A 26,132-nucleotide genomic window follows, 5' to 3' on the forward strand; every position below is an offset into this window, starting at 1 on the left:
CTCCATAGATTTTAAAGACACATACTTCCACCTCCCCATCATCCTGACACACCAGAAGTATCTGCATTTCTCCTTCCAGGGGACCCAGTATCAGTACAACTGTCTGCCATTCGGTTATTCTCTTGCCCCACGCACGTTTTCCAAATGTGTGGAAGCAGCGCTGCAGCCACTGCACATGGCAGGGATGAGAGTCCTCTTCTATCTGGACGACCTGCTTTTATTGGCTCAGACCAGAGAGGAAGCCGCCATTCAGACCCAGAAGCTGGCAACACATCTGCTGAGCCTGGGATTTTCCATCAACTGGGAAAAGAGTTCGGTTTTTCCATCTCTGATGATGGTTTATCTGGTGGAGCTGAACTCGGTTACAATGAGCCCGATGAGCACAGCCGAGAATCGAGGCTCTGTCAGCGCAGCTCCGCCGTGTCAGGCCTCGCAGCGTAGTGGCAGCTCTGTCAGTCATGCGGCTGCTGGGGATGATGTCAGCGTCTCACGTTGAGATTCTGCTGGGTTTGTAACACATGAGACGGCTTCAGAGATGGTTCGCTCACCTGCGCATAGATCCTGGATCCTGTGCGTAAGAAGAGGCGCATGATCTCTGTTCCTCCTTCAGTGGGAGCTGATCTGACCCACTGGGGAAGCTCCACCATTAAGCATACCCCACGTCACACCTATTGGTGTTCAAAGACCCATCCCGATAGGGATGGGGAGGAATGTGTCTTGTCTCAGGTGGGTGGAGCACAGTGACCAGACGACATGACTCTTCATATAAACGTGCTAGAGCTCCTCACGGTGCTGGAGGTGACTCAGCACTTTGCTCCACTGCTGAAGGGTCAGCATGTTCTGATCCACACGGACAACAGAGTGGCAGCTGCCTACATAAATCGCCAGGGAGGCTGTTAAACATCACCAAACAGCTGCTGTGCTGGGCGCATGTAAACCTGCTCTCGATCAGTGGTGTACATCCCTGGCGTCCTGAACAGAGGAGTGGACATCATGTTCAGGGGCAGCCCTCACTATGGGGACTGGAGTCTCCATCCCGAGCTGATCGCTCAAATATGGAGCAGATTTGGCAGAGCGGCAGTGGACCTGTTTCCTACGCGGGAGAACGCGCAGTGCCAGCTGTGGTTCTCACTGAGTCCACAAGAGGACCCACCATTGGGGTGGACGCCTTCGCTCACAGCCCATAGCCAAAAATGCTCCTTTATGCTTTTCCCCCAGTTCTACTGATTCCATGGCTCCTGGACTGAGTTCAGGAGGAACAGCTGTCAGTAATCCTGGTGGCACCCGATCGCTGGAATGCAGCGTGGTTTCCCAGTCTGCAGCAGCTGGTGTCAGGTCGACCGTGGAACCTGCCATAGAGGAAGTGCTCCTCCAGGCCGGGTGAGTGATCAGGAGCCACCCAGAAATAGGGCAGCATCTCTGGGTCTGGCAGCTGAACGGGAGCACCTAGAAAGCTCGGTCTCCCTCAGGATGTGGTGCGCACCATTCAGGGCGTACGAGCTGCTTCTACCACAGTGTTATATGCTTCGTCATTCTCAGCGTCTGTTCGCGCTTTACAGAGATAACTCAGTGGGGCGTCCTGTCTGCCCAGCGTCTTTCTCACCGCTTGTGTGAGGCCATCTCACAGGCTTACACTTCTTCTGGATTGGATCCTCCAGAGAATCTGAGAGCTCACTCCACCAGAGGGATTTCATCCGTGGAGGTTTGTGCACATTTGTAACAAAAATGCAGAAAGTGACTGTCAGAGTTCTGCGTGGAGGAATGTCTGTGGAGGACATTTGCACGGCAGCTTCCTGGTCATCTCCGTGCTCATTTATTCGGTTTTACCTGTGTGATGTTCCCACGTTCTCTATGACCCATTCTGTCCTCAGAATCCTGAGAGAATAATTATTTTTGTCACGTTTATTTACAAAGCATTTGAGAGCAGCAGCAGGCCTGTTTGTCTCAACCTTTCTGACCAGATGTCATTCGTAATTCCGCACTCTAGGCTGAGACTGTTTTTGTTATATGCGAGCAGATGCTTCATGGTGGTGGTCTGGATGGACCCAGTGAGGCATAGACTACATCCTGCTTCGCCTTTAACCCACTAGCGATAGCCTTAAAGGGCGAAGCCTGTACGAAATAGAACATTGGTTACGTATTGTAATCCCAGATTCTATGAGTATAGGCGCAGCCCTTTAAGCTGTGGCCCTCACTGGTTCCTGAATAGCTGAAGAAAAAGGCTGTTAGGGGGCCATTTGTCGAGTCTGACCGCTTTTTATACAGACCGGGGTGAGGCCCACCCAGCAGGTGAGCGTGGACTAAGCTTTTTTCAGTGCTGCGCTGTACGTTAGGGATAAACGCACTAGCGATTGCCTTAAAGGGCTGTGCCTATACTCATAGAATCTGGGGTTACAATACGTAACCAACGTTTTCTGCACCACATGTATCTACTTTAACCCTTCTAGGCGGGATGTGTCGGTGGCGACACATCCAAATTTGCAGTACCGTAATTCCGCCACACGTAGTGCTATCTGAAAAATTCCAACGGTTTCTGAAAGGGGAGGCATTGCCCTTTCCAGCAAGTATCGGGTTAATACGGCAACTTCACAGCTGCAGCTGCAGAGAGGTAATTAATCCGGGGGGCACTCGTTTTATAGACGGCATATTGCGAAAATAACTTGCTGGATATTGAAAGTTCCAGTTGTTATCGATACATGGGTAAGTATATCATCTCACAGGACATTTAAAGAACTACTTACAATTAAAATAAGGAAGCTTTATTTAGCCAGACGCTTGAAACTCCGGCGTAAAAGGGTTAATATGTCTAACACTTTGAAGAAACTCAACTGTAAAATGATTTAATTATGTGAGAATCACACATTTCTCCCCAAAAAACTAAAATTTCTAGAATAAGCTTACCTAGAAAACAAACCTGGATATCATCTTTAAAATTGCAAATTTGTGTGAAAAAATTACAATTCTCCATACATAAGGGTATAAATGTATTCAGTTAAAACTAGGATATTCTCTGACACTGTAAAGTCAAAGAAAAACAAACAGATTTTCCTCACACTATAAACTCAGTTATTTCTAACAAAATGTGACAGAAATCCTGCGCAATTAAAGTGACAAATTAGGGGATGTGCTCCTGCAGTGTTGTGTTCAAGACCACCTAACCCGAGACCAAGACAAGACCAAGACCAGAGTGTATTGAGACCGAGACAAGACCAAGACTTTTAGGGTCCGAGACCAAGTCAAGACCAAGACCGAGGGAAGTCGAGACCGAGTCAAGACCAAGACCAGCGGCCCATGCCACATGATACAATAAAATGTAAAATATGATCAAAATTGCTTCTCAAAATAATCTGAAAGATCCATATTCCCATAAGAACACCTACATATTAAATACTTAATACGTTTTACCAATATTAAATATTCCATTTCTGTGCTAAAATGTGTAATGGTCTCGTGCCATCCCTAAAAACATAACGCCCTGGGCATATGCCCATATTGCTCATATAAGAAACCACCACTGTCTGCACCATTAAACATAGCAATTGAGGCAATGCCCTGACAGTAAATAACACTCAACTACAAACACTTCTTGCTTGGTTACAAGCAAGAAGTAACCAAACAGAAAGTGCTCATCGTGACTGTTCTCACTCTCTATCCCAGTACATGAAGCCAGGTAGTCTGACACCATGGCAGACATTACTGCTGCCACTTTGAACAAAAACAATCAAAGAGCAATGTGCATGCTCTGCGTGCTCTTTCGTTCTTGTGTTTTAGTTATTTGTTAATTTAAATATAAACGTACATAATTAAATAAAATAATGATGCAGTGTACACAGAGCATTACAAGAACAAAGAACCGGTGTTCTGTCAGGTCAGCTCGTCATACGCTTAGCACGAACTCACGGTGTTCTGTCAGATCAGCATACGTTGTCAGATAGTCGTACGCTTACCTCAGACATGCATACGCTGTCATTACCATATGATTTTATTTAATCAGCAACATAGAATCATGACGTAGATCATCATACACTTGGTTATTAAGTTGTATGGCATCCAGCTGCAGCCAGACCTGCTTTAAACACACTTTGAAACCACGACAACACATGTATATCTATCTAGTTATCATATTATGTCATATTATAAACAATTTAATGACTTATTTTCGTCATAACTTGTTGCCTATACTGACAACTCCTCTGACTGTCGGACTTCTTAATGCGCAGGCATGGTACTCACTGCATGTATGCTATTCTGACAGCATATGGCTATCTGATAGAACAGCGGCTCTCAGTGACACTCCAGTCCTATCTAATAAGTAAAGAGCCGTGGAGAAGAATCAACTGTTTCTGAATGTCACCTCACTATATTGCAGACTTTTGGACATAGCGTTGTCCCATATATGCGACAAGTCCGCACAATAATTCAGGCAGTGAGTGACAACATTTTTCATCACAATGCTTATGTGTGTCTATACAGCTAGTTTTGCTAACATCACGTTAACGGAGCTTACCTTCTTTGAGCTACTTTTCTAAGTGACGGAAAAAGTTAGACGTCCCCACCGTCTGTGAGTTGACTGTGGCCATCGGATTTCTTACTATTTATGCAGCGCTATGATATTACTGACGATTAGACAAACATTTTCTGCCGCTGAGAGAAAACCACTGCGTATGTCCTGAAGCGCCGCGCGCGAGTGAAAGGTGGGGAGGGGAGGGGAAGAAACACGTAGTTGCTTGGATTTTAATCGGTGCATTTTGCATCCACTGAAAACAAAGATGTTAAATAAACTGGACAGTATGCTGTACATTTAGTGATATTTTCACAGTTGCGGTCTCGACTGGTCTTGAAATAAAATGCCGAGTCCTCCGAGACCGAGACAAGACCGAGACCAAATGCGGTCGAGTCCGAGACGAGACCGAGACCATCAAAAAATGGTCTTAAGACCGGTCTCGAGACCAAGGCCAACTTCGAGAACCACAACACTGTGCTCCTGTATGGTTTCTAAGGTGCAAGTGGAGGATATCACAGCTCTTTTCCTGTATCAGATCACCATTTTCCAGTGAAACACATATAGACCCACATTGTGGATTCATCTTCAATGGATATATAAAGAAATACCCTGGTTTGTTTATTAGCTTAAATAATTTAGAACACAAAGGAAGGACTTTAAAAAAAAACTCACAACGGTAGATTCTTGACACACAGGAAGTGAAGACGAGGGGTTTCCTCCCTCACAGCATAGATGTTACATGAGGCAGATCCTATGGTCTGTTCATTAGATGGTAACTGGGTCAGAAAATAGCGCTGACATACATCACAGCAAATGCTTTTGTGCATCTCAAAAGAGCCCAGCTAGAAATTATATATAAAAACTTCACTGCAATCAGCTGCTATTAAAGGTAAAGAGAAAATAGCTTAAACACATGCAAGCAGTCGCTCAGAGACACACAAATCATTCCATCTCCATAAACAAAATCATCTAGGCTGAGCGCACACATTGAGCATAACGCTGTGAAGCTTTCGCTTGCAGCATCTGGTTTCATCTGCTGAGAGAATGTCACAGCATGAGACTGAAATGTTTTCAGATGTTTACAAATTGAGATATCGAGAAGAGAAACCCTTACAGCTGATCCAGGAGGGATGTGCAGGTGCAAAAAGGAAGGAGGGAAGTTTGGCATACAGGACAGGCCTCTCAATCCCTCCAAAAAAAGATTCCATAAATATATGATGGGACCTCAAAGAAGGAGAGGGAGAAAGTCAAACATCGCCTCTGTCTGAAAGTCACTAGATGAAAGCATCAGTAGTCAGGACAGTATGCACGTGAACACACTCCTGATCAGTGCAGTGGCAGTACTTTCACATCTTGTGGTTGTGAATTGAAACGTGCAGCACCTGGAAAGCTTGCCTGCTGCTGGAACTCCAACCTTTTCCTTTCCCTCACAGACTCAGCCCTCATTTTTGGGAATCAATTAAAGCTGGAGCCGTCATCGCACCATGTGTTCAGGGTATTAGTCGGTCACTCGCTCTGCCTGTTCTCACAGCTTTACATACTGAAACAGGCTTACTTTACACAGAGACAATATGAAGCAGATACAACAGATGGCGAGTGTAGATGCTTAACATTGAATCTGATTCTCAGCAGCTGAGATTCTCTCTTCTTTCTTAGACATTCAACTGTCTTTACAGCAGAAGCGAGATCCAGGCTGTAAAAATCTCCCAGCAAAAAGATTTTTCTTTATTATGATAGATTTAAAGGGGAAAAGGATTGCAGGATTACATGGCGGTGACACATGTCTCTAAAACAGAGGGGCTCAAAAGTTCAGCACAGCCCAGGGATGCCAGGATGGTGGGGTTGCTTCCAAGAGGCTGTGAAGCCATGCCAGGGCCACAGAGCTGTATGCCAGGAGATAAACAAACCCCGCTGCTGCTCCATGACGGCGAGGAACGCAGAGGAGCAGACTCACCTCTCTGACATAGTCTGATTCCAGGTCCACACCCTGAACCGGACAGTCCCTGAACGAGAAGACAGTGGGATTAGGACAGCAATGCCTTCCAAGTTATTCAGCTGAGTCTGTTTGCAGTTCAGGTCACAATTTTAAATACTCCCATTGTGGACATAAACACCCTGGTATTTTGGGGTTCAATGGTTTATTTGAACTGGCTGGAATGATCATACAATGACATCTAAGTATAACAATTAGGTTCTGAATCCTATGTGTGATTTCTCTAATCTACACAAGATAAAAATCATCCATCCATCCATCAATTTTCTTCTGCTTATGTAGAGTCGGGTCATGGAAGTAGCAGCCTAAGAAGGGAGGAACAAGTGGCTTTGGAGTGGCATCTCCAAAGCCACTTGTTCCAGCTTCTCCGTGGGAATCCCAAGGCATTCCTAGGCCATCTGAGAAACATAGTTCCTCCAGCTTAGTCTGGGTCTTCCTCTGGGTGTCCTCGGTGTGGAAAGTGCCTGGAACACCTCACCAGGGAACCATCCAGAAGGCATCCTAACTAGATGCCAGAGCCACCTCAACTGGCTCCTTTCGATGTGAAGGAGCAGCGGCTCTACTCTGAGTCCATACCGGATGACGAAGCTTTTCACCCTATCTCTAAGGGAGATGGGCAGAAATTAGCTTTACGCAGAAAGCTAATTTCAGCCACTTGAATCTGTGATCTTGTCCTTTCGGTCATGACGCAAAGGTCACACATGGTGGACCACAGATGAAATCAAGCGACTGGTAAATCGGATTGGATTGTTTTTTTTTGCTTGATTTTGTTTTTCCACAGATTATCCATCTCATGGTAGGACAGCAAAAGTTGTCTAATCATGACTTAACTTAAAACTGTTTCTTTTCAGTTACATGCTGCAGCTTTAAGGAGATGTTTAATGTGAGAAAACATTGTCAGGTGGAGTGCCAATGCCATTACGTCTGTGAAATATTGCATTTTAGTAGCGCTTAGCAGCAGTTCAACAGCGAGAGCAGAACCCAACATCTTCCATCGCTAGCTCGATGACTGAAATTCTTTTCGGGTTACTTGCTTAGCTTTCTGACCATTATGCTCATCCGGTCACTCTATCTATGTTAGTAGCATAGGTGACTGCGCAGGGGTTAAGCATAACCCACAGAAGGAGGCCCTAGTCCTCAACGTGGCCAATGAAGGTTCGATTCCCAGTCTGGTGACCTTTGCCCTATGTCTTCCGTCTCTTTGATTACCCTACTTTCCTGTCAGAGCACTTTCAAATAAAGCCCGCTAGAGCCAAAAAAAAAAAGAAAAAGTTTTGGACAGTGGTGTGGGGGGAAAGTAATGGAACTAACATGGGAGGCAGAAGGGGGGTAAAAAGCAATACTTTCCCTGCCAAAGCAGGAGACATAACAGATATGGTTGGTAGTTGTGCACTGCTTTACCTGCTGTCCATCCGCTCCAGATGTCTTTTTTTTTCTGCATTGAGCCTTCATGTAGTCATACTCCATCAAAGTGCTTGTTTTTTAAATGCCATATTAAATTGGTTGTCTTGATGCATTATGACATGCTTCACCCCCGAGAAATTTTTCCATGCAAACTTCCCCATTCTGTTCTGCATGACATTGCTTATTTGCTGCAGCGTCTCTGCACCGTGTGAATTAGAGGGGCAGATATGCTGCACACTGGCTTCTCTAGGCTGCAAAGTATGAAATACATGTGATCAATTTTTGTGATCGGCAACAGGAGAAAGTGATCGGCGATCACAGATCATACACATTTTCACGGAAATTGGCCAATTATGATCGGTGTAGGGTACTTGGATGTAAATTCAGCAGTTATTGCAGTACATGCTTTCATGTAGAGTTACTTTGTTTGGTTTGAATTTGTTGTTGCGCAACCCCCCCCTTTGCTCTCTCTCTCTACTTCCCCTTCTGAGAGGAGGGAGATGTTGCTCCCAGCTCTCCATCTAACGGGTCCGAGAAGCCTCTAATTCCGGAGTATTACTACAGATGAGAATATAGAGGACATTCTGTTTAAGCTGGACGCGAGAAAGACTAGCCTGGTTTCTAACGACCTCCATCCAGATGTCCCACCCTTTTTCACCCTGTGAACTAGCCAGATAGAGCAGCCCGGAATCAGCTAGTTTCACAGAGCACACCTGTTAACAGTCGCTCTTTCTCTTTCTTACAACTTGCACTTGTTATTGAACCAGGTAGGTTTTAGTGACTCGGGCGAGTCTCAAGGGTGTTGTTTTAGTTTTGGCTAAAAGCAACCTATAAAACATTTTCCACTTTCTCCTCCCAGAATCAAACTTCATAGCTATTTTACAACCATCAAAGAACTTTAAGGTGACTCATTAACTGAATGTCCACAACATCTTTTAGATTTTCTTGATGCTAATTATTTTATTAGTAAGGCAGTTTTGCAAGGGTCAGTACAGCTTAAATCAGTAACAGAAATAATCAAACAAGTAAAATCAATAATCTGGTCTATCTTTCCCTAATGCTGACACTGTGAACTAAAAAAGAAAAACTTTGAAAAACATTTTGAACCCCAGAACTGGCCTGATGATGAAAAAGGTGTTGCAGCAGCAGGAGGCTCCCAGTACAGGAAGAGTACTGAGTCAGAGCGGCAGATCTCGGGCCTCAGGGTGACTTCCTCATTCTCGTAGCGGCCCTCTCCTTCTTGTCTTGCAGCTCTGTAGCTCCTTTCTCTTCCTCTCACGATCTTTCTGGTCCTTCGAGATGTAGAAGAGCTGGTCTCATGGAAGGAACACACCAGTTCTTCATCTTTGCCTTGGTCTTTTTCTTTGGGGTCTCGAACCCAGCTGATGAGAGAAATGCAATTTGAAGCCACATGTTGCGGGGCTAACGGGTTGGTCCCCATGTGCAGAACAGTCTTCGGCTCTGTGGCTCCGGCTCTTCTTCAGCTTCAGAGTTCTTTGTCCATCTCGATCTTGGCTCGGAGCTGCCTGGAGGATCCAACCAAAGACTCCTCTTTTGCACTCACCTTATAAAGTGTTTATCCACCCTTTTAGTGCATTTGCATTGGCTAGCTTTGTTGCTGTGCCTGTCTCATTGGCTGACTGCTTGGACCGATAATCTCATATCCATCACCATCTTTGGACATTATCACCTGATGTCTGTTCTAATGTCCCAAGTTGCTCAACAGTCCTCTTGTGTCTAACCTTTTCTTAGGAAAGTTGAAGTTTAGCAATAAGGCGTTGGTCACCTCCGCTCTCCTATCAGTTCCTCTTTTCCCCTGACCTTTCACCTACCATCTACCTCCAACACTACATCAGTGACCTTTAGTTACAGTTACACATTTTACACCATTTCAAGTTCAATGTCAAAATCACATTTATAACCTTTTAGTTTCTCTGATTTAGCATTCATTTATAATTTTATAATAACCATTACTTATTAGTTACTCTTATAATCATAATGTGAGTTATTACAGACATTTCTGAAAAGAAACCATGAATAATTCATTATTATAATTATTTGACACCATGTTACAGTTACTTGTTTCACCTTTAAGTACTTCCATAAGTATAAGAGTAAGTGTAAATATTCTTATAATCAAATCAACATCAACCAATAAACCAATATTAATTATTGGTTTAATCATAAGTTATTATTCATTTAAGTATTTTACTCTGGGTTTTATCCAATTCCTCAAAATGTCTAGATTTTATTCTTTAAACCTTTAATGCTCAAAATGAGCAGTCTGAACTATTTTTATTCACTGCAGGCTGGAAACTTCCTCTTTCTTCAGGAAACCTGCTCTTCCTGTTCCATGACTCTCTTTCTGTCTGATTATGATTCTTTATGATTAAATAGAAAAAAGTAGAATTAAAGCAAAGTTTGCAGGACACTATAACAACACACACAACCAGATTAATTTTATTACCGTCTGACTCTACTGTTGGGTCTTGATGTCACCTGTGTAATCAGTTTTAAAGATAACTTTATTCATTATTATTAAACTAAAATGTCCAGCATGGGGAAGTGGGCTGAGCTTGACTTTTTCTCGACATACTATAGAGGGCCAGGACTTTAACATGTGTGGGGACAAAACTTTATTTTATTTCAATCAATTTTATTTATAAAGCACCCTTTATGCTGGAGGCAGCTCACTGGAGGCACATGTGGAGAGGTGTTTCTGAGAGGTCGTTTTTCTCCCAATGAACCTATTCTGTCCCAGGTCACAGCTGCAGCCAGAGCTGTGAGAAAACTGTGTTTTCATTGTTAAGCTGATGGGAAGTCCTATGTTTACGTAACTGGTGAATATCAAAAGTGATGTACTTTTTATCTTTTCTTCACTCTTGGACTAGCCGAGAGTCTCAATGGTAATTTATTTTTTCTCGCCCTTGAATAAAATAATCAAAATTAATTTTGATTCATTCTTGATTGACTCAGTGTTTCATCTCCAAATAAGATTAACTAATTAATCTCCATGACACGTGCTAAATTCAAATTATTAATTACATTGATTTTAACACATAAAAAAAAATTAACATGAGTCACATTTACTTTCACATGGTGTACTCAAGTTGTACTAAAAAGAATTGGCCTATTACTGAAGCTAATCAACCCTAAAATAGCATCTCAGTGCTAAACATGTTGCAGCAGCACAGACGACCACAATGTGAATGTCAGCATCTACAGTCCACATTTCTAAAGAAGTTCCATTTAACCTGAAACACTGGAAAGCTGAATGGCTAGAATAACATTTTGGACCAATCAGATGGTTGAATAAGATTAAAGAAATAAATATCTTTATATGGAGCTCATATGTCTGTTTATTCATTAATTTAGGAGCTAAGAGGGTTTTTGAATTGAAAATGTTGCTTATTTTGACTATAGTTTTCAACAAATTGAATTAATTTATGACAGACCTTACAATTCTATTAAAATATTTTATGGAGTCCCACCACTAGTACTACACAATTATTTATTTCAGTCCTTTATTACCCTTTAGTTCCTTCTGGTTACTGTTCCATAACCTCCCTAATAACCTTAGGGAGGTTAATTAAGTTTCTTTAATTTGCTTTCAGTGCCAGAACATCTCCAACTTACAATTTCTGTTCCTTGATCGCACATCTCTTACATTTCGGACATGGGGACAAACACCTTGTGTGGTGCGACAGGACTGAAAACTGAAAGCAGGGTGGTTAAACATTTGGTAAAATATAAATTGCTCCCTAAAACAAACTTTTCTGTCACCGCAAGTCTAAAATACTACTACTTCTTCTGTTGATCAGTATTGAGAATGCTGTTGTTGGAGTGTGAAATTCTAAATGAGTCTCATTTTAGATTAAACCTCCATCCAAGAGAAAATCCCAGGGGGATAGAAATAGATTTATTCTGTTTTCGACCCTCTGCTCATCTTCTCCTTCGGAGGCAAACTACCCAACTGTGATTTGCAGTTAGCAAACTGTTTGAGTGTAGACAGACAGCTCTCTCCTGTGTCTCTACCGGGCTGCTCTTAATCTCGCCTTCTGAACTTCACGCATCTGCATACACCATCTCTGTCCGTCTGTGTTACTTCCAATCCTCCTGGTTCTGTCTTCAGAGTGAAGATTCCACTTGAAGAGTCCCCACAGCGGAGCCCTGCAGACAGCCTGGATTGCTTGGTCCAGCTGCAGGGAACCTCACATAAATTGGCTGGAAGATTTTGCATGGACAGAAGGACTGATTTGGTGCATTAGAGAAATCAATAGAGAAATGTACAACATTCAGTATTGCTTATGCAATAAGGGCACATCACCTGTCATCTCCATAATGGATATCTTCTAATTTCCTTTGCTGCATAATGTACATTGCATTTATTCTAGCGTTAGGAAAATGCATCTTTGTTACACTGAGAAGTGTGGTGTGGAAGGAAAACTCCTCAAAGTTGGCTGTAGCATAAACAAAGGTGGTTTATTAGGCCTTCTTCAGCATAGCTCACGGACAAGACAAAATGACATCTTTCCCAACAGTCTTAGCTTTCAATCTCTCTGCTTCAGACTCTCAAGCTTTCTCCCTCTTCTTGGCTCAGCCAACAGTCTCCTTATATACCATTGTCCCCACCTTCTCAATTAACTGCCCAGCCAATCAAAGTCCAGCAAACATGGCCCTTTCTATAAAAGAGCTGGGTTTGAGGTGGGCCTCCTCTTTGGTAGGTTCCAAGATGGCTGCTACAAGGACACACCCAAAAGGATCACATACACACATTCTAGAGCTTAAATGTTACAGAAAATATTATTGCTTCTTAACTTTTACTCACTTCCTGCCCCTCTGGTTTACAAAACTCAGGCAAACGAGAAAGGTAGTCAGCAATAAGATTTCTTACCTGGACAATGCTGTATGGTGAACTGGTATGGCTGAAGGGCAAGGCACCAACGTAATATACGGGCACTCTGATGCTGCTTGGAATGCATCCACTTCAGAGGTCTGTGATCAGTTTGCAGAGTAAACTCCCTTCCTAGGAGATAATATTTTAAAGAGTCCAAAGCCCACTTTATTGCAAGTCCTTCCTTTTCTACTGTGGTAGAAAAGGTCAAAAAGCTTTTTACTTAAGGACAGGTATTTCTTCACCAGCTTCTCCCTGAGCTAGCACTGCTCCAAGACCAACATTTGAAGCATCCACTTGAACAACAAATGGCTTGGAAAAGTTAGGACTCTGTAAAACAGGAGCTTGATAAATCAGTTTCTTTAAAGATTGAAATGCATGTTCACAGTCCTCCTTCCACATAATTTTAGAAGTAGACCTTTTTGTCAACTCAGACAGAGGGGCTGCCAAAGTTGAGAAATGGGGTATAAATCTTCTATACCACCCAACTAAGCCCAAAAATGATCTCACTTGCTTCTTTGTTTGAGGTCTGGGAATTGTTTGAATGGCTTTTACTTTTTCAAGTTGTGGCTTTATCTGTCCATGGCCAACAAGGTAGCCCAGATATTTTACTTCTTTTGCCCATGCACACTTGTTCACATTCAGAGTGAGACCAGCATTCTGGATCCTTGCCATTACAACCTTTAGATGCTGTAGGTGATTCTCCCAAGTTTCACTGTAGATGTAGTCAAAAGAGTCCACTAGGGGGATTTGTGCGCTCTTCTCTAAATTCAATACAAGAGTAAGTGAAGACCCACTGGTTTCATCTCATCATTCCTTCTCTAATAGTTGTCCCTCTTATAAGGGCTAACACTGGCTTCTGCTCTGTTTCTGAATAGTAGTTGTGTCCTTGTGCCTCCACGCAGCTGTTGCTGACAAAACGGGCAGGCAATATCTCTCCTGTTCTTCTTTGTTTTTGTGGATGTTCAACCATGCTTGCTGTGATGGGGTTCTCATATGACTTTGCCAAACATAAATGACTGACCTTGGCCGGAGATCACTTCAGAGACATTTATTAAATTTTTCTTCAGGTGATCAGAGATGTAAAATAGGTACAAAGGCCATCCAAGGCAGGTTAAAATCAGACAAACAGTACCTTCAATACAAGAGTTCATCACCTTCAGTGTGACTTGGCTACTGCCAAGTAGCCAAGTCAAGTAATGGGTCCGGCAACACCGATGTGTCGGCCCATGCATCAAGCCCACAGACCAAAACCCGTGTTGGTGCGCGTATTGGTTTCAGCAAGTCATGTGATCGATACAGGAACTGTTTCGAAATGACATTAAAACGCCAAACTGTGTTTATATGGAAGCAAATCTGTCAATCTGTCAAAAGCATTTGCCAAACAAATTCTTGATCTTTTACGGAACAGTGTCAACTATGGAGCAGCCTCAGACAAAAGGTTTCCACAGTGTGGGACCATTTTGATCTTGGGAGTTTTGTGGATTTTCTTCTGGAATTGCGATGTTTGTGACTGGAATCGGTTCGTGTTGCTCCTGCCTTGTGGCTGAACACGAACCGATCAAACTTGTTGTACTTTTATCAGCTCTGTGGTCACAGAGGTTTGGAGAATCGGCCGACAATCCTTAAATCTTGCCTTCTAAACCAGACTTAAGACTCACAAGCTCATCTCCTCTTGACCACTGCCCAAACGCTCTCTGACTCTCGTCGCTATGGTAACATTTACATATCCCTTCAAAATAAGATACAGATGTGCCACAAAGATGAACATTTTACTTTCGTGAAAATTTTAACTCATGATAATGACTAACGGGAGCCCTGAGCTTGTTTCTCTGCAATGAGACGGTCTCATCTGGGAGTGATGGGAGACAATAACACCCGAAGTGTTGCTTATATCCACAGCCTGCTTGGTCTCTACTTGGCGAAGCAGTTTGAAGCTTCATTGCCTCATTAGCAGCTGGTCGCCGCATGTTACACAGAGCAGACTTGTAATGTTTGACTCACCTACCGGTCCGGGATAAATCCATCCTCCTGTCTCTTCTCTGGGCCTTTTCCCCTTTGCAAAGAAACTTTCCAAAGACACCTGATCGGTTTCTTACTCATTTTGCTGCTTGTGGGCTCAGTGTTGGCGCGCAAGTAACTGAGAGAATCTGGTTAAAGGATTTTCAAAATAAAAGATCCTCCAGACTTAATACATAAAACAGAAATATTTAATTATTTCTTCTGCGGCCCGGTACCAATTGGTCCACGGACCGGGGTTTGGGGACCACTGGACTAGGTCATCAAATCACTACGTTGCCTGTAGGATTTTTTAATGTCCAGCAGATGTCAGTATTCAGTGACATAGTATCGAGACAGAATCGACACAGTTTTGCTATGTGTCGAAACGATACATGATGCCTCATCTACCCATCACTACTTTGCAGGAGTCTAGCCACAAACTGCCTCAAAGTGGAACAGAGCCCTGCTTTTAAAGCCACAGGCTCCGCCCACAGCAAAAACAATTAAACAATTACTTTTAACTCAAGTAAACTCTTAATGTAAACAAAGTAATAATAAATAATACCAAGGGAAAAAAGAAAAAAAAAATATAAAAATAAACTTGTGATCAAAAATAAAATAATCAATTTAATAGAAAACGCTCCGTACGTTCCGATGACATCACTACGTCATCACGACTCCCTCCTGGTGCGCCACAATCCGGAAACAACCCTGCTTGAAAACAGAACCGGGAAAATGTTTGGAACTGAAAACAGATTAGGATGGATATGGTAACTGAAGCAGGAACACCGCGTGTGCACCCACGATGAACCGCGTCAGTTTAAGATGCAACAAAAAGTAAGTTAGTGATTGTGTATGCTCGTGTATATGTGTGTGTGGGCATGCTCGGACTCATAATTAAGTCCCGGCTCGTATCGGCTCCTCCGTCACACTTGCCTTCACCTTTACAAAAAGAATATTGCTGCATGCGTGATGGGATGACATTTATGGCATGAAATTAGCATATCACAATAAAATTAATTTTCCCAGGGAAATTTTTATTTATTTTTTTATTTACAAACATTATTGTGAATGATATGATATGGCCTAGTCCTAGGATATAAAAAACAGACCTCTGTCTCACACTGATGGAGAGATGGAGGTCTGTAGAGAAGGTTCTAAAATTTAATGTTAAAATCTTCAAATCTGATTTCCAGATAAAATCAATAACAGCTAGTGAGCACATCCATCCATCCATCCATCCATCCATCTGTCCAGTAAACACGTTTATCCTTCCAGGGTGGCCAGTTGGGCTTTTCAGTAAAGTGTTCTTTTTTTGTTTTTTTTGTTGTTTTTTAAAGCAAATCTAATTTTGTTTTACACTAAAGTGTGGAAATGGTACAAATGTTATCAATGTTATGACTTTTCGTCAGAACACTAAGTAATCTACAGTTAAAAGTGACAGATTCTCTCAGAGAGCAGTTTACACTTGGACTTAGATTAACTGGTTTTTACATTACAATTCCACTTTTATCCTAATATATCCTGTACTTTTCTATAGCCTATGTTTTACAAACTTAGCACATTCTTTAACTTTAAAAGTATCTCATACCACGATTGTAAAAAATAAAAAATAATATTATAAAGGGGAAAGAGAAGTTTGGAAAAATGAAACCCATAAAACTAATCTTTTAGCTACTAACCCTATGACTCATGAAGCAATATCTATGATCAACAGTTAAGATAAGCGTCACAAATCTGTGCAGCAGGACATCTGAGTTGTGGAGCGGCAGTAGGAGCGCTGTGCTTTGACACCAAACGCAGGGCCGTAATTTGGAGGCTGGGGCAGGGAGGTTGGGGGGGGGGCTCTAATACCCTATTTATAGTTTTCCAGACAATAGTGGAACACACAAATTATTGTACTGTTGTAACCATTAAACAATCTCCCCTTCAGTTCAACCTTATAAGTGGAGACACATTGTTGATGTTACCATAAAATAACTTGCAATTAAGTATTAGCAAAGCTCAATGTAATTTTCAAAGGTGGCGGAGCGTTGCTGTTGGCAGCTGCTGAAAGTAACTAAAAAAGTTACTTTTAATGTAACTTAGTTATTTTCCAAATCAAGTAGTCAGTAATCTAACTTTTTCAAGGAGTAATCAGTAATCCAATTAAAGTTTCTTTTTCAAAGTAGCTATGCCATCACTGTCCGCAGACAGTTTGTCAGATGTCCTGCAAACACTGAATTCAAGCCACATTACACAGTAAAAGCAGTGAAGTCTGGTGGTTCAAACATCATTAGCTGGGGTGGTTTCTTGTACTATGGGAGTGTTTCTCCACCCTGGTCCTCACCACCCCTCTGCCCTGCATGTTTTAAGTGCTTCCCTTCTGCTACACACCTGAATTGTATCTCTGGGTGATTAACAGGCTTCTGCAGTACTTGATGGTCATGCAATAATTTGAATCAGCTGTTCTGGAATAGAGGCACATCTAAAACATGCAGAGCAGGGGGGCGGTGAGGACCGGAGTTGAGAAACACTGTACTATGGTATTGTTCCCATTTATTGCATACCAAGGATCATGGATCATTTTGAGTTAGGGTTGCCACTGTTAATTTAAATCAGAAGAAGGCCTGCCGCGATAAACGATAAATCAATTAATCGCACGATAAATTAAACCTATCAACCTCATTTTAATTATCGTCTTTATCGTCTCTTCCTGCCTTTTTTTTCCCTTTCTCTTGATGACACTGAATGAAAAAAGGCTCAACTCCGGTGTTCTCCACTGACCTTCCCTTCCTATTTCCTTAGTGTAATGTCCAGTGCACACGACACGAGTTGTCGGCCCATTTTAAAAACCTGAGAGACACATTAGCGACAGAAATCCTGGGTATAACAGTTCGATCGTGCTCTGTGGTGTCCAGCCACACAGCCATTATTTTTGGACTTATAGGCCAAAATAATGGCTACAAGTCCAATTAACTAATTTTAATATCAGGCATTAATCAATGCTTAATTAGAATCTACCTGTTATGCATGTGGCTAGAGTTAGCGTAAAGTCCTGACTGAATGAAAATCATTATAACCTATTTATGTCACGTTAACGAAGAACAGCTGAAAACTTAATGGGTTTATCAACTAGAACAATTCACTGGAGTTGGAGCAATTTGGCTCCAACTCCTCTCCTTGTCATTTCCATTAAATCAGTGTCAAAAGGTCTTGAAACAATATTATTGTTTATCGCAATAATTTTTTTAGACAATCACTCAGCAAAATTTGTTATCGTGACAGGCCTAATCAGAAGAAGAATAATTAAAATCTTTTGGCTCGTTTTATTCTCTCTTCTGCCCGGATTCCTTGATGTCGTCATTGTATCAGCTGAATCATAAAGACAAAGAAACATTTTCCCAAGTCCAAACATAACATTTATTAGACGAGCAACTAATGAAACTGACAAAACTCAATAAAACCACAGACCAGCATCCAATTCAATATTTACTTCACTCCACAGACATTCACACACCAAGACAAACTTACGGGGAACCATTTCACCGACACACCGTTCCCCAGAGACAGCATCCTGGGTAAACCTGGAGCTATCTGAAGTTAAGGTTCTGGGTCCTATACTTTTAAAGGGAGGGCGTGTTTCCCTTCTCTGCTGTATTCTAATTAGGGGACTGTCCTTCGCTAAGTTCTTTAAATCTGACTATGTTCCAGTAAAAACCTGTTTTTAAGATCAAAGAAGTGTTATTTTCTTTTGAATGAAGACAGATGTTTTTATGGCCCTGTCCCAGAGGAAGCTCTACTCTGTTGACAGGACCAGATTGTTTTACACCAGCTGTTAAATCTTATCAGTGGTCAAAAGGTTAAACTCACACAGAGCCACGACCCCCTGTGAATGCCTGCTCAGTCCACAGAGAAACTAGCTGTGTTTTAAATTATAGAGAACTACAAGCTAAGTTATTTTAATTCAACTTAGTGTAATATGTTTCAATAGAACTATACTAAAGAGATAACGCTAATTGAACCATGGATATAATTTGGAGTGGATTTTCTTATTTAAATACTATTCATTTTATCTAATATTGAACATATGGTTAGGTTTTTACAACTAGCTTATTTTAAATTTATTTTCTTAACACCACCCGTCCCATAAAATATGGAATGGTCCCGTATTTGGCTGTCAAATGTTGCGTCCCGTATTGAACCGATACGGGGTGTGACTTGTACCGTTTTTCTATAAATCTCCTATAGACACGCCTATCACACACATATTAACACTAAGTGCAACAATAATGACCAAAATAAAACACAGAAAATATTAAGGTCAACTAAATTTTCATGGTGGGAGCGAAAGGATCCCAGAACGCTACGGACTGACGCTGTTGTCATGGTTGCCTAGAGATGGACACTACGCAACCGGGGTGAGCTGCTGTCAACCCGGGTCTTTTTAAAACGTCCTTGACCCGATACTCCACCGTCCTTAGAAGCAAAACCTCTCGTAAAGATAAATACGTGAGTGGGCAGATGCAAATCGCAGGCTTAATAATATTAGTGAGGATGAATAAAGACAATTTAAAAAAATGTGTCCACCGTGGTGCAGTGTGCTGTATGATACTAGACAGAATGGATCAGGAGAGGAACTGCAGACCTGTCAGAAACTAAAGAACCAGAAATCAGCATCTCTTCATTCTCAATCATCTCCTGAGGCTGATATGGTGCAGAACGTTTTGCTATGATTAAGTTACTTATTGTGCTTTAAGTTGACTATATTGGTTTGATTATTTGCTTATTTAATGTATAGTAGTATCAACCAAAATATTACAAATGGCGATTTAAAGAACAAATCATAGAAATAGATTAACAATAAATACATAAATATTTCCAACTTTAAACGGTTTGTTACGGCTTTCTGTTTGTTTTATTTTGACATGTTGATGTATTTTATGAATTCAGTGTTCAGTGGTCATTTAATGTATTATTTATGCACCAGACATAGACCTGCAGCCTTGGGTGGTTCTAGATGGGGGCCAACCGAATAAATTATACTAAATAAATGTCTTATATTGATACTCAGTGGTGATTTTTTTTTAACCTTCACAATTTTACTTTAACAATGAATTAAATATTCTAGTGCTGCACTTTTAGCTGCTATATTGAGATGGCATCACACTTTCCATCTGCCAGGGATCTGCAACCTGTATCTCTGGAGACAGATGTGGCTCTTTTTTTTGTTTCAAAAAACACTGACTCTCCTGGCCCTCATGGTGAATTTGGTCTAGAATCAGCCTCCAAATCTAACTCCTTTTTTGTATAAATTATTCTGGTAATCTTATTTAAAATACCAGAATGTTCACATAACTTTTATAATTTTGGCTGTCTGAGGACACATTTTGAATATTAAATCAGGTGTTATGATCAATTACTCAGTACTGAGTTTACCAAATACATTTTACACTTGCTTAATTAAACGTGTTTAAGGTATGCTACTCTGATTGGAGTACAGTTTTGGGATATTCTTTCTGACTTCTATGCATGGTCGACTGTGCTACAGAATACTTTTTAAAAACAAAAAACACCGCCATCGAATAATGTCTATCACTTCAGCGGACCTCCAACCACGAGAATAGAGCAACACGTGCCGTGGTGGGTGTCCCTTACTTTTAATTCTGAAAGGTGGCAACCCTAGTTTGAGTACAACAGAATACTGGAAGAAGTCATGTTGCTGTATGATGAAGAGGACATACCCTTGAAATAGGTGTTCCGACAAGACAATGACCCCAAACACACCAGCATGCGATCTAAATCATGGTTCCAGACAAACAGAATTTAATTAATGGAGTGGCCAGCACAATCCCCAGACCCCTATAAAACTTGTGGGTTTACTCAACTTTTGAAACACACTGCTATTATTATGAACAAAACTGTATATAAATATAAAATTACATATATTTTGGGATATATATATATATATATATATATATATATATATATATATATATATATATATACACATACATTATATGTTCATGTTTAATACATTGCAATACATGGGAAGTGGCAATCATTTATATATTTTTGCAATATATTTCAATATAATAACAATAATAGTCAATTTTTATTTATAATTGCTATTGCATATCATATTGAAATCTTAAATGGAACAGTCATGTGTTGATGAGAGCAAGCTACTGGGGAAGGCTGACAGAAGTGAGGCTGCAGTTATGCACCAACGGCCTTCTGACCAACACCAGCAGGCCAGGTGAGGGAAGTGTCTAACCCAGGACACAAACAACAAGGGCAGGCAGACTGGGTATTGAACTGGCGAAACACCAACTGCAGGGCGAACTCCTATCGTTGAATCATCAATATATATTGATTTGTATTTGTGTTTACAACACATACTATATTGGAAAATAAAATGGAATATATTTTCAGTAATACATTGGTGTATTTTCCTTTTGTAAAGGATGACTTGATGCAATCTGATGGGTTTCCTTAGATAGAAAATGCGTAAAATAGTTTGAATAATGATCTGAACCTGATGCACTGTTTTACAACTAGGATCAGTTGGATTGTTTGTGAGATTGAATTAAGATGTTTTTTATTTGTTTTTGGTAAGGTGCCTTAAAATGACATGCTGTAAACTGTGTCAAGAAAACTGGCATGAACTTGTGAGATCTCTCTAGGTGCACGCAGAAAGCAGGGTAAAGGCCTGAGGAATAACAGTGATCTCGTATATTGATTTAAGGATGATTAAAGAAATGAATTACAAAATACATATGTGTGTAATAGTTGGAATGATTGATTTTATGTGATTACAATGTCTGTAATATATACTTGAAATATATAATCTGTATTCATGATCTGTAGTAACAGTAACAACTTAATTGTTGTATATTGCCAATAATTTCAGATAATGACAAAACAAATTGATTATGTTTCAGGGTACATCATATGTACATCATATGCTTTGAGTTGATTGTGTTTCATGGTACATTATAAGAGGACTGTAGATTTGAATACATGAGAAGGAGAAGAGAGTTGTGTCACAAAGTAATACACTGAGCTGGGCGGAGGTCCCAGAACAAATCCAAAAAAGGCAATAACTGCCAGATGGCCAACAACAGAAAAAAGAGAAGTACTGGAAAGGAGTTGCAGCACTCAGACAAGAAAAGAGGGAGGTTTGTGTATTACCAAATTCAGGGTGGAGCGAGGGTTGGGGAGGACGGGTACTTTCCGATGAGATACTCGGGAAGGATGAGTCATGAGACCTCTCCCACACACAACTGTGGGCCAAAAGGGTTTAAAAGCCAGCGAGCTGGGGAGGAAACCGTTCTTAGTCCGCGGCGCTGAAGGAGAGTCAAGAGGACGCAGACGAAAGATCAGCAGAGGACCGCACCCTGGGACCAAGGGAAAAGTTGAGACTTCACGCCGCAAGAAAGGACAAGATCCGTCAGCCCCAGCCCTGGCCCCTGAATCCGACTGTCTCCTCTGCCTCCACCCTACGATCACTGTTCAACGGCAGCAGACTTGGGGAAAAGACAAGGGTCACTAAGTGATGAAGATTCTGTTCGTCTAAAAGATATCGGACAGATTGACTTTGCTGCTTTTCTGAAAGAGGACTTTGCCCCGCCAGGACAGAGACTCTGACCAAGGACGTTTAAAGGTTTCGGCTGCCAAGATCGACTAACAACGGGCGTGAGTTGCCCTGCCCCTAAAGCCTCGCTCAGTGAGATTAGTGACACAGGTTAGGGTTAGGAAAGAGAGTAGGTTATGATAGATTTTGATTTGATTTTATATTGTCACGAGTTGTAATCTCTGAAAGAAACTCTGCTTGTTATTTACCCCTGCTAAAGCTTGCTTAATAAAATATGTATAATAAAAATACTAATAGAGGTTGTGGACATTGAATTCAATTAAGTCACCGATTGTTGAGAGTTCTTCTGGTTTAAGTAAAATCTTCACACATGATTCTAGAAATTTGGTGGCTTCATACTTTCCTTTGGTGAGTAATAAAAATAATGGCCCTGGGACTTATATCTAAGTCACTAAATCCAATCTAGACAATAACAAGTGCACGTTATTTTCAGGAGGAAAGCTACCGTTAACAGAAGTGGTTGTTGAAGCTATGCGGCAGTGGGGGCTACTCTGCCGACTGTTTCTCAACTGAAAAGGGCCGTAACTTCTGGATCTGAAGGTAGTTAGAGCTAGACGAGTTTTCTCCGCCGCCAGTTTAAACAGAATTTCTCTAGTAAACCTATGATGGGGTAAGACCCAAGTTTCAGGGATTTTCCGGACCTGTTAGACAGAGAACTGGTCAGTAGTCAGTCGGTGGTGAGATTAAGGCGTGGCTGGCTATTGCAGAATAACGAACAACTGATGTTTTATAAAATAAATTGAATGCTTCAAAAACATAATAGTGTGACAGTTCCTAAACAACTTAGCCAGATAACGCCTGTAGTTAAGATGCAGCAGCAGAAACCCATATATTTTCATTGGCAAGTGTGAGGTTTTCAGAAACCAACACATTTTTTGTAATTAGTTATATTTTAAGAAATTCCCCAAAATGAGAGATTGAAATTGACAAATGATGACAAATGCTGACCTTGCTCAACATGAGCATTCTAAAGCGAAAGTCAGATACTCTGACGTGGCAGCCACTTCTCACTGGCACTATGTTCTGAAAATGTATCTTGAACATAATAGCTAATTAAAAGTTTAAAATTTATTCATGGCATCCTAAGGCCTAATAATGCAGTCTTAATGGGAATAACTGATTCAATCATGTAAATATAAAAGGTAGAATAGAAATGGATTATCAACTAAAAGTTCTACATATACATCTGCTGAATGCCCTTTGTATGCTACTGTGAATGCTTGTTGGTTTGAATCTGAGCTTTCTGTAAATAAATTAAAAGCAATGCTAGTTATTAAAAGCCTGGCTACCCACGTCAGTCTATAAGCATCAGTAATCACTGACCTAGTGCACAGTACACACAGACTCATGCTGGAACAAATTAACTTCAGGAAGTAGCTGTGTCTCAACAATCTGACTGCAACATTTTGAGTAGTCAAACAGCCGCTGGAATGGCTGATATCACCTAATGGAAGTACGTACTTGTTAGTGTCAATATACTGCCACACTCACCAGGAGTCCTTCTCACATTATAGGAATGTGGGTGGCTGGGGACTGTTGATAACAAGCTTCTGGTGACATGCTGCCACATTCTGAAGCTGTAGCTGAGATCAGTGGGGGTCAGACAGAACACTAACCAAGAGGCCACCATTAGGCTGACATCTCAGCTACCATTGTAAGAGCGGAAATACTATTTAAAGGAGTTGTTTTCTGGAAAGACTTTGGCTTCGCACTAGGTCAACCTGACCGAATTCCTTCCTTCCATTTGCGTGCAAAGCGCAAATGGAGCCAGAATTTACTGGAAAGGATGTCTGTTTGTGCAAGATAAAATCAACAATTTGAGATAAATTGTTCTATTCAGCAATTCTGAAATGGAGCAGATGTTGAGTTCGTGAGGTCCAAAATATTTTAAAGGTCGTCCAATACACACTCAGTATAAAGCGTGCCAGAATCTTTCTGCAAAACAACAGTAGCACGCCATTGGTTGAAACTTTCCAACACACACTGATGAAGATGGAAAAGTATAAAACAGGTCGAGATTAAGACTTCAGGGAGATTTTTTGTGACAAGACGATGACGATGAAGATTTTTGTATTGAACTGAAGAAACTGTAACGAGGTATCCGTGGTAGTGTAATAAATCTCCGGCTCGTCTATGGCCTAGCAGCAAGAACTACGTCTCTGTGCGTTATTTCTTTTACTTAGATATTTAAGAGTATAGCCACCTTTCAAATCCTCAATACCATATGAAGCCCTCAAATTCAGTACACCTACCACCTGGCCCTGGAGTATCAAATCTCACTTTATATAAGTCACATGTGTACTTGAAACTCCGTATTTATGGTTTCACATACAAGTTAAAGCAGAAGTTAACATATACTGCATAAAAAGACACGAGACCACACTTATTTTAGGTCAGTTAAAATTAGTAAAGTTATTTATATTTGCTGAATGCTACACTGATGAAACAATATATCATTAATTTATTTATTAATGCCCTCTCCATGGGCTGCCACCCTACCGTAGTGGAGGGCTTTGACTGTCCCAGTGATCCTAGTAGCTATGCTGTCAGGGGCTTCATGCCCCTGGTAGGGTCACCCAAGGCAGACAGGTCCTAGGGGAGGAACCAGACAAAGTGCAGCCCAAAGACCCCTTATGACAAAGAAGACCTTTGGAAACCATATTCCCTCGCCCGGATGCGGGTCACCGGGGCCCCACCCTGGAGCCAGGCCTGGTGGTGGGGAGGATACCAGTCAGACCTGGCACTCCCAAGCATGTTGTGAGCGTCTGCTGGGAACGTCTGGCAGAGCCTCCAGAGGAATTTGGAGAGGGTAATTTTCTGGTCCACTATCCAGCATCTCAGGAGGGGGAAGCAGTACAGCACCAACTCTGTTTATAGTGGGGATAGTGTGCTGCTGACCTCAACTTATGATCAATCTCTCAGATTTATTGTTAAACAGAGGTGGGTTGACATGACTTGGTCTAGACTCTAGCCTGTTCTGCACATGTTTAAGCAGGAAGTAAGTATATGAGCTCCAGCTACAGGGTAGAAGATGAACAACACAAGTCAGAAGAATTTTGTGCTCTTCCCTGTTATAAATCTCACCAATCTACATTTTTATGTGCTGCCATTAAGTGGATACGCATACATTTGATGTAAAAGTCTTTGAAAAAAAAGTATTTTGTAAAATTACTTAGTGTTGGGAAGCTGGGGTTTGGGTTCTATGGAGGTTTTCTGTAGTTCTTTCAGTTATCCATCAAAGGGAGCCAGGGTGAATCTCAGGAACTGATGACACACACCTGCAAGTCATCTTCCTCATCATCCAGAGTTTAAAAGGAGGTTGTCGCCAGTCCTGCAGGGCCCGAGTGTTTGGCTTTCATGGTATGCTATGCCCCTTTCTCTCTGAGTTCCCAGAGTTCCTGGATTCTGCTACTTACCTTTGCAATCTCCTTGCAGGTACTCTCTGCGGTGCTGCCTGAGTTTTCTCTTCACGAAGTCAAGATTCTTTGTAACGGTCCCTGGTTCAAGTTCAATGATTGGCGGCAATCTGCTCCACCCCCTCCAAGTCTGTGCTGCATACCTGTACCAGATATTTGATTCTCTGTTGGGTACTGGAGTTTTTGGCTTTGTAGGGAGTTGTTTTTTCCACCAGGAGGAGCCATGAGGTTGCTGTCTGGTGGAGGGTGGCTCCTGCACACCTGTGCGCAATCAGCTTCATCAA

The 26,132-nt window shown here is 41.5% G+C and overlaps 1 long non-coding RNA gene across 1 annotated transcript in view; it reads left to right on the forward strand.

Annotated features, from left to right (window-relative positions):
- LOC148153181 (uncharacterized) overlaps window positions 1-24,583 on the forward strand; it is a 48,033-nt gene extending 23,450 nt beyond the window's left edge. The window contains exon 2 of the long non-coding RNA XR_015761794.1: window positions 24,148-24,583. This is a non-coding gene — a long non-coding RNA (uncharacterized LOC148153181). The remainder of the gene's footprint in view (window positions 1-24,147) is intronic.
- The last annotated feature ends 1,549 nt before the right edge of the window (window positions 24,584-26,132 follow it).

Source organism: Poecilia mexicana, unplaced genomic scaffold, assembly GCF_051168715.1.
Source record: "Poecilia mexicana isolate PSO_F unplaced genomic scaffold, ASM5116871v1 scaffold_21, whole genome shotgun sequence".
NCBI classification, from domain to species: Eukaryota; Metazoa; Chordata; class Actinopteri; order Cyprinodontiformes; family Poeciliidae; genus Poecilia; species Poecilia mexicana.